The 8672-nt window shown below is 47.9% G+C and overlaps 1 long non-coding RNA gene across 1 annotated transcript; it reads left to right on the plus strand.

Moving 5' to 3' along the window:
* Positions 1 to 761: 761 nt before the first annotated feature.
* LOC308122380 lies at positions 762 to 5245 on the plus strand. The gene is made up of 9 exons (XR_013936139.1): positions 762 to 815; positions 1378 to 1434; positions 2054 to 2081; positions 2506 to 2534; positions 2886 to 2921; positions 3035 to 3095; positions 3958 to 4140; positions 4415 to 4450; positions 4897 to 5245. It is a non-coding gene; the product is annotated as an uncharacterized lncRNA (long non-coding RNA).
* Positions 5246 to 8672: the final 3427 nt, after the last annotated feature.

The raw sequence follows: 8672 nt of genomic DNA on the forward strand, positions 1-8672 counted from the left end.
ATTTGGGACTTGAGAGGAAACATATATTCGCTGTATGACTAAGGCCGGCGTACAGTGGCTATGTAGTAGCCTCTTCTCAACTCGTCCACGTCCGTCATATTTAACTTTCCCTCTTTTACTTCAAATAAATCTGCATATGCGTCTACTTCCTGCTACTACATAGCCGCTGCAAGCAGGAATGGTGTGATCAGGTATGGACTAGTCCCCCTGAACAGAGAGACCCCCCACATCCTTCGCTGATTTGCTTTGTATTGCTTTTGTCTTTCCCAGACGCTTGACTCGTCCAGTAAATACAATGACAAAAAGCAAATGGAAATGACAAAGATAAAACAGGACAAGCATTGACAAAATGGAATAATCATAGACAAGATAGAAAAAGAATATGTCTCTCTTTGTATACTTTTTGTATTAATGATTCACTTTATATTCCAACATTTATTTCCTTTTAATTTTGGCACTCCTGTGATTCCATAGAACCAGTCCTGACTGAAAGCATTAAGTAGAAAAGGCAGAAGGACTAGCCTTGAAAGTAGACACTGTGTCCTCTGTCAGATGGATGGATGCTAGAAGAATGGAGGGGTGGATAAATGGATGATGAATGAATGGAGAATGGATGGATAAATCGATGGTGGATGGAGGGATGATCATCTCTGCAAAGTTCCCTGATTTCCGAGTGTCCATGAAGGCAGCCCCTGTGGTCGTAAAGAGAGCGGAGCTGTCGTGCAGCCCCGTATAAATACCGCGTGAGCCCGGAGCCACTTCCTTTTTACCGCCGCCAGACGCATGGAAAGATGTGGTGCCACAAATCAGAGAGGGTGAGGATCAATCAATCAACCGATAGATCGATCTGCTTTAACAGATACCACTCCGTGCAGCTCTGTTTCCGTGCATGTCGCTTCAGTTCAGGGTTTGACTGGAGTCTTGTGAAGCATGTCGACCGCATGTTAGCTGCTCGTTAGCTTGATGCTACCAGGAGGTCCAGCTGTAAAGTGACCATCAGACTGTGAGACTGAATGAAAGTGGAATCACAGACCCACGCTGCGGTTTAGTACTCCGGGACCGTCCTCCAGGTTCACACGACTACAGGCCTGTTAATAAAAACTTTACAATCGGCGGCCATATTGGATAGGTCTTCTCCCGTGGTGGAGGACGGAGCCACGGTGCAGCCTGGAGGAGCTTCCCCGGTGTGGTGGGCTGATCCTGGGGCTGCAGTGGCCACATAAGGCCAGGTTTTGCTTTCACCTCAGTTCTGATGGTGGCTGAACGGTGACAATGAGACCTGGGACAGATGTTTCCGCCGGCTGCGTCTCGTCCTCGTACCGGCTGGTTTTAATGGAGCATGCACATGTTGACGATGCCCTGTTGGTTCTTTTGCAGGGTTGGACTTCATTGCGTGGTGAAGAGATGCCCAGGCCTTTTTTTTTGGTGCACAAGGTTAGTTTTTCAGAGTTTCATAAAAGTATCTTCACTGCAGACATTAAGGATTAACAACCAGACTCCTGGTCAAACCATCTGGTGACCTCCAGCAGTTTGTTGGTTCACGTGTAAAGAGGACTATAAGTACTTGTTTGTTCCTGATGGATAACGGTGACTGCTGAAGCTGTTGAATGCTTGACACGGGCGTGACGTGTGGAATCGGCATGAGAGAACTGTAATTTATAATGCATGCAGCTCCCGCTCCCAAACTGCAGGGGGCAGCGCATCACAAACACGATTCTACCTCGGTATTAAATTGGAGCAGAAGCAGTAGACTTGGTCGAAGAGGAAGAGGTCTGCCTGAACAGTGGCTCACGGAGGGGCGTGGCTACTGGAGTGATGTAATTTGGCCACATGGCGCTCGCTGACTCATCAAGCATAAAACGGCCTTTAGCAGTCGCCGGCTGTTTGGCACAGTGTCGGCAGTGATCCTGTCCCGTGGACCAGCCAGCTCACACAGTGCACACAGTAACTGTTCTCTTGCAACCCACTGCTGTGAACGTTCTGCAGCAGTGTTACTGAAGGGAACTGTCACCTGTTGAAGCAGTTAATTTCAACTCTTGTTTCTGTTCATCAGGTGAGCCGTGTGAGCCCAGGCTAACGTGGTAAGTCCTCCTACAGTTCACTACAGCCTTTTAAACACTTGGCATCACCATGCAGCTTCCGATGTCTCCTCACATGGAGGACCACCTGAGACCTGACGTGACTCAACTCGTGGACGCAGAAATGGTTGAAACATTAGCTGGAGCGGCGTTCTCCATGTTGGAGGCTAAACATGTCTTATGGGATCAGGTCAACTTTATTGGACTGTATAAAATATATTTTGGTGGCGTCATCGGGTCGGGGCTGGGTCCTCCATGGAGCTGATGTGTGTGAACATGCTGTGATCGAGTGTGACCATGATGATGATTTGCTCAATGTTCAACTGCTCTGATGTGTGAGTGACAGCAGCCCGTCTGAATGAGCGGCAGGTTGCTGGCCTCCGGCCCAGTGCTGCTCCAGGTCTTCACTCGTGTTCTTTCTCTTCAGGTTCTTCTGCACCGGCCCAAGTCATGAAGGTAAGAATGAGCTGAACCAGGCTCTGATACTGATGCCCTGGACCTCCTGGTGAAGCTGTGCAGCTCGGACAGCACTGTGTGGTCCAGGTCCGTCCGGCACTATGTGGGTCCGGTCCTGTCCGGTCCAGCACTGTGTGGTATCTGCAGGCTGCTGCTCCTCCAGCTGTTCTGTTCAAAAGTCAGTGCGACAGCAAGTTGAACAGGTGGCATCGTTGGTCTCCAGGCTGTGTGTTTGGAGTCCTGGTAGATCTGTTGAGACATTCAGTCTTTGTTCTCTGGAGGTGATGAGACCAGATCCATGTTCACCTGTGATCCAGAAAAGTCTTGAAACCACCAACCTTTTTGTTTCAGACACTGAAGACTGAGATCTGCAGGCGTCTTCTCACTGTGAGTAAAGCGTGCGTGTGAGACATCTGGTGTCTCCAATATGGTGTAATCTTGTTTAATGAACACCCCCTCAGGATCCATATTGAGGTGTTTCTTCAATCTTCTGTCTTCAGGTGTATGAAGCTGCATGAGTCTGAATGTGGACCTGAGGAGGCGGGACCTCGGGGGCTCCAGGTGAGTTGGAGTGGAGGGACGTTCCAGTCTGAGGTGTATCCTGACAGACCTTCTACTGTAGGGTCGCGTCGTTGGAAAAACGCCTCAGAGCAAAGCTGTAGTTTCGCTTTACCCACATGTTCTCTGCCATGAGCCTGCTGGGATAAAACTGCAGAACATCAGTGAGGAACCAGAGCGGCTGCTCGCAGACCTCTGCTGGAGGTTAACTAGGAGAAACTAGTCGTCTGGAATGAACCGTTGAAATGAATGGTTCTTTGTTTTGCATGCGGTGGGGGGCGCTTCTCTTGTCCCCACTCCCTCCTGCTCCATTGGCATGTTTCAATATTGGACAGCAACTTCACCTGGCTGACATGCGGATCGGGAACGTACAGTGGATCGACAAATTGAGTCCTTCGCAGTCTGATATTTCAGTAATTGTTGGCCTCGTCGACACGAGCCAAAGTGACGTTTTCTCCTCGACATTCCAAAACAAAATGGCTTCTGTTGCTGCTCAGGGCGTGTAGTACATATGCCTGGCCTTTAGGGGCGCTCTGACTCACCAAATACACCACAAAACACTAAGAACATAGAACTATAGACTTGGATTCGCTCCTATAGACTAATGTAACTGTTAGTCTTCTGGGTCTATGCTTCTGGTACCGGAGAAATCCAGCAAGTCACCTGTTAATATCAGTACCTTCTGCAGCGCCACCTGGAGCATGGAGTTCGCTTTGCTGGTTCATGGGGGTGGGGGGTCTTATTCCCTGGATGTGAGTCTTTGCCCTCTGCCTTAAAGTAGAGCCGGCGTTTCAGAATCTCCCCACTCTGGGGCCTATGTTTGTTTTTATTTATTTATATATAATAACACATTTATATATTTCAGCCTGCTAAAATGCTGCGCCGTGTGGATGATCGGACAAAAACTGTGTTGCCATGAATCGGCGTTGTTTGGCCGGGCTGCAGAGTGCAGCTCCAGAAGAAACAAGCCTTAATGAATCAAGATGTTTGGCTCAGGAGGAGATTCCACGTCTTCAGGAGGAGCTGAGAAGAAGAGCAGGATTCTGAGGTGAGTCTCCATCACGACCCGGTCCGGTCTGGCACTGTGGGTCCGGTCCAGCACTGTGTGGTATCTGCAGACTGCTGCTCCTCCAGCTGTTCTGTTTAAATGTCAGTGCGACAGCAAGTTGAACAGGTGGCATCGTTGGTCTCCAGGCTTTGTGTTTGGAGTCCTGGTAGATCTGTTGAGACATTCAGTCTTTGTTCTCTGGAGGCGATGAGACCAGATCCATGTTCACCTATGATCCAGAAAAGTCTTGAAACCACCAACCTTTTTGTTTCAGACACTGAAGACTGAGATCTGCAGGCGTCTTCTCACTGTGAGTAAAGTGTGTGTGTGTGGGGGGGTGGGTGGGTGGGTTGGTCATATACCAAGGCTTGCAGGGTTCCCCGTTCCTGACTTGCTGTGGACTTGACCAGAAATGAAACCCCTGCAGGCGTCTGCAGCCTGGAGCTGGGAGGTCCTGCAGGGAACATCGGGTCTGAAAGAACCCCTCTTCTTCATTTTGGAAGTTGGAACAACTAATGTGGGGGAACTGATCCCAGTTCTGATTATAATGCATATTTCAGGCCAGGAAATTCATAAATGACTAGTTTAAAGGTTCTAGTACTTGAGTGATAAAGTACATGTACACAACTTGACGTCATGGTGTAACAGAGCCCAGTTTTATCCACATGCAGAGTCGGTTCATATAAATGTTTCTATAGTTTCAGTGTATTGGTCCTTTTGTGAAATTGTAAATGTATTTGCATGTTATTCCTGGAGGACGAACGACTGACTGGATCTTCACGCCGCCTTCAGGGGGATAGTGGAGCGTGTTGGAGCTGGAGAGTAGTCGAAGAAATCCACCTGAAAGACGTGTCTGATCAGAACAGTGGAGAGACGGAGAGTTTGAACAACCGGAGAAACGCCTGCAGGTCGTCTGACCAGGCCGAGCCGCTACTGACCTGCATCACGTGATCAGTGTGTCTGGTGCTGGACGGGCTCCAGACTTTATTTTGGAGGGGTTGGCGCAGGAAGAGGTTGAATCCTGGATTGGAAGAAGGGCAATGTTTTTCAAGATGAATGCAGAATATTGGAACCTTGTTCTGTTATAAGCACCAATTAAAAGTTTAAAAGGAATAACTGCTGTTTCAGACTTTTTACTGAAAGAAATATCACCACACCAATTTGTTTCATGACGATCCAGTTTGTTCTCGCAGGAGGAACCGCGTCTGTCCAACACTGATCTGGTAGAACTGGATGTTCTAAGGGAGTTCTTCACTCCAGTTATTGTTCTGCACTACTTGATTCTTGAGTTTTATTGTGAAATGTGTAGATTTTAAGGAGCAATTTTGTTACAAATGTTGCAGAAACATTGAAGTGTAAATCAAAGTTTTTGTATCTTTATATTTAAAACTTCGGTTACACAGGTTTTACATAAAACTGGTACATCGTGGACGAGCAAATCAAAGACGGACGAATTGCAGGAAAAGAAAAGACAAAACTAACTACATGTGCACATAGGTAGGGACAGACCACCTGTAGGGTTCCAGGCCAGACAACGTCCCCACATAGTTCAAGAATAAGTCCCAAGTTTTGTAAAATGTATTGGATCTGTTGAGGGTGGGTTCTGGTTCTGGTGCACCAGAGTTTCTCTAGCTTGATGTTTGGCATCATATCTCTGATCCATCGGTTGTGTGACTCAGGCTGCATCCGACCATCTGGATAGTATTAAACGTCTTGGTCATAGGGAGGAAAATGCAAACCGATCGGGGCTGGCGGCACACCAGATCCTCCCAGGGGGACGGGGGACGGAGGACAACCATGCAGCCATAAGACCTGAGAGTCTAAACCTAATGACCAGAAGTGTTGAGCCAGACCCAATGGTAGGCAGCCGCTGGAGCCGGTGTACACTGATCACATCCTGGGCTCCGGTCAGGAAATGTTCTTGCACCGATGTAGTACTTTAAATTGTATTAGGGCATGTCGTGTACGTATGGAGGATGAGTGAACCCGAGTGACAAATTCTAATCTTCATCCGACAGGGACCCCAAAATCTGTTTCCCACTGCTCCCTGGTATGAGCTATCGGGGGAATATATTCATCCATGATGTGTGTATGTCATTGAATCCTACCCTTAGTTAGTGTGTCGACCTTCAACAGAGAATCTAGCAAGATAATTAGGGAATAGATGGAAAGTTCACATTTTTCTTCTGTGCAAAATCTCTTGATCTGTAGGTAGCAGAAGAAGTTAAGTCCAAATTTCCTGGATAATTGTTCAAAGCTACTAAAAGTGTTATCGATATACAGGTCTTCAATACCGTGTCTGTAAACGCTTGTCTTACCAAAGTTGAAAGCCTTTATCAAGTAGAGAGAGTTGGAAAAGATGATTGTTTCAATAGCAGAGTGAATCGATGTATATTGAAGTCCCAAGCATTTCCTAAACTGTCTTATAATGAGGTTGAATTTCAGTTTATCTGAAATATTTGTGTTCAACCTCCAAGACATAGATCCAATCTTATTATTAGGTTGGACTGACATGTACATTGGGCAGTGACCTGAAAGAGGCTTGGGCCAATTTCACATTCTCCTGACTTTTGGATATCTGATGTAAAATAAAGAAACAGTCTATCCGGGAGCATTAAGTGTGTCGTCACCACAGGCTGAATGTTCGTCCCTCCACACAGCCACAATTCCCAATTCATTCATCAAATCCACAATTCTTTTACTAAGATTGTTTGTAGCTGATTTTGTCTTTGGGAAGTTCAATCTGGGCTTTAGTGGAATATTAAAGTCAAAGCCACATATTGGGATCCCCTCAGTCTCTGGAGCTCTTAATTCATTATGTATTTATAATAAGAGCAGTGACTGCCAGGAGGGATACACACTAAGGAGGCTCTTAATCCTGCGCTCGCATTTACAAGTAAAACAAAGCTGCTGTGATGGTCCAGTGTCTTTCTGTGTTTCCTCCTCCTCTTCTGTCTTTCTCAGGAGGCAGTGTGGGGGAGGGGGCGTGGCCTACTGCTGTTCCTGGTGGTCTCAGCGCCACTCTGCCAGGTGTCCGTCCTGTTCAGTCCGGTTCCTGGTCCTTGTCCCTGCTCCAGTTGGCCAGCTCCCTGCCTTTCCTGCCTGCTCAAGACTTTTAGTTAAAGTCTTAGTTTGAACTTTGAGCCTTTGTCTCTGCTCTGCTGAAACCTGACAGAATGATCTGGCCACTATGGCCCCCGCAGAGGCTGGGAGATTCAAACAAGCTCTGGCATCTCACGCAGCGCTCGCTGGACAGCATGAAAAGGGTCTCCGAGAGAACCTGACTGCCCTCCAGAACCTGTCCGCTGGAGTTAACCAGCTCGGCGGCCGCCTTAATGAAGTTACCACTTTGCTAACCTTGTTGAAGCCTCCAGACTCAGCCCAAGCCCCGGATTCAGCCCGAGCTTCAGGTCCAACTCCCAGCACCTTTTGACCCTCACAGCCCCGGGGGCCCTTCATTGCCCCTCCAGGCAGGTTCAGTGGAGAAATAGGGACGTGTCCTATACTGGTGTCCATACACCGATGTAGGTTAGTATTTGACCAGCAGCCTCTGACGTACTCCTCAGAAAGATCTAGAGTAGCTTTTGTTATGACTCTGCTCTCTGGCAAGGCACACGCTGTGGCAGGTGTGTTCACTCCTCACACTGGAACACTCTTGATTCATTTACCTCAGAAATGCTGGGAGTTTTTCACCCCCGCTGCGGAGGAACGAGGCTGGTGGTCGTCAGGGCTCAGGTTCAGTTTCTGCTTACTTGATGGATTTTTGTGTTTCAGCTACTGAGTGTGGGTGGGGCGGGAAGGCACTCCAAGGAATCTTTTTTCGTGGTCTCAGCAGTAGCGGCGCCAGGATTGTGGGTGAGCCTCTAGAAAACTGGATGGGCCCGTTAAAATAAGCCCCAAAAACCCAACGGGTTCCCCTTCATCTCTATTAAGACCCCAAAGAGGGAGGGAACATATTCAGGACATGGGAGACAAGGGAATCAGTTTTTACACATTTAGTTTATCTTTGATTTCTTCTCACCAAAAGCCTCGTCCACCTGTCCCAAAAACAATCAAGGAACAGGGAAAGTTTAACTGAAAGATGGGGTGACTGTCTGGCAAAGACCCAACCCTGTCCAGGGCCGCCGAACCAGTACCGACACCGGGCTAAGAAAGAAAACACAAACCCAGACTAGAGCCAGACTAGACCCAGAGGGAAAATAAAAAGTGAAAACAGTACAGCCGCGCCAAACAACTCAGACCTCGGCTAGTCAGCCGGCTACCGGGGAGTTTGGTCCGTAAGCTGCACCTGCAGACGTCCAGAACGTGAACGGAATGCAGCGCCTCCCAGGAAATGACATGAAGGAATGAATGAGGGAGAGAGCGAACCCCATAGAGCGCGAAGGACGGCCTATTTATAGGCAGAGCGGAAATAATTAATTACCAAAAAACATCAAAGACCCGAATACGCTCGACACCACTTATAGTCCCAATCTTTTAATAAATATCTAACTTAAGAAAGTAACGGGGCCAAATGCCCGTAAGAGGAACAG

This window comes from Lipophrys pholis, assembly GCF_963383615.2.
Source record: "Lipophrys pholis genome assembly, chromosome: 17".
Taxonomy (NCBI): Eukaryota; Metazoa; Chordata; class Actinopteri; order Blenniiformes; family Blenniidae; genus Lipophrys; species Lipophrys pholis.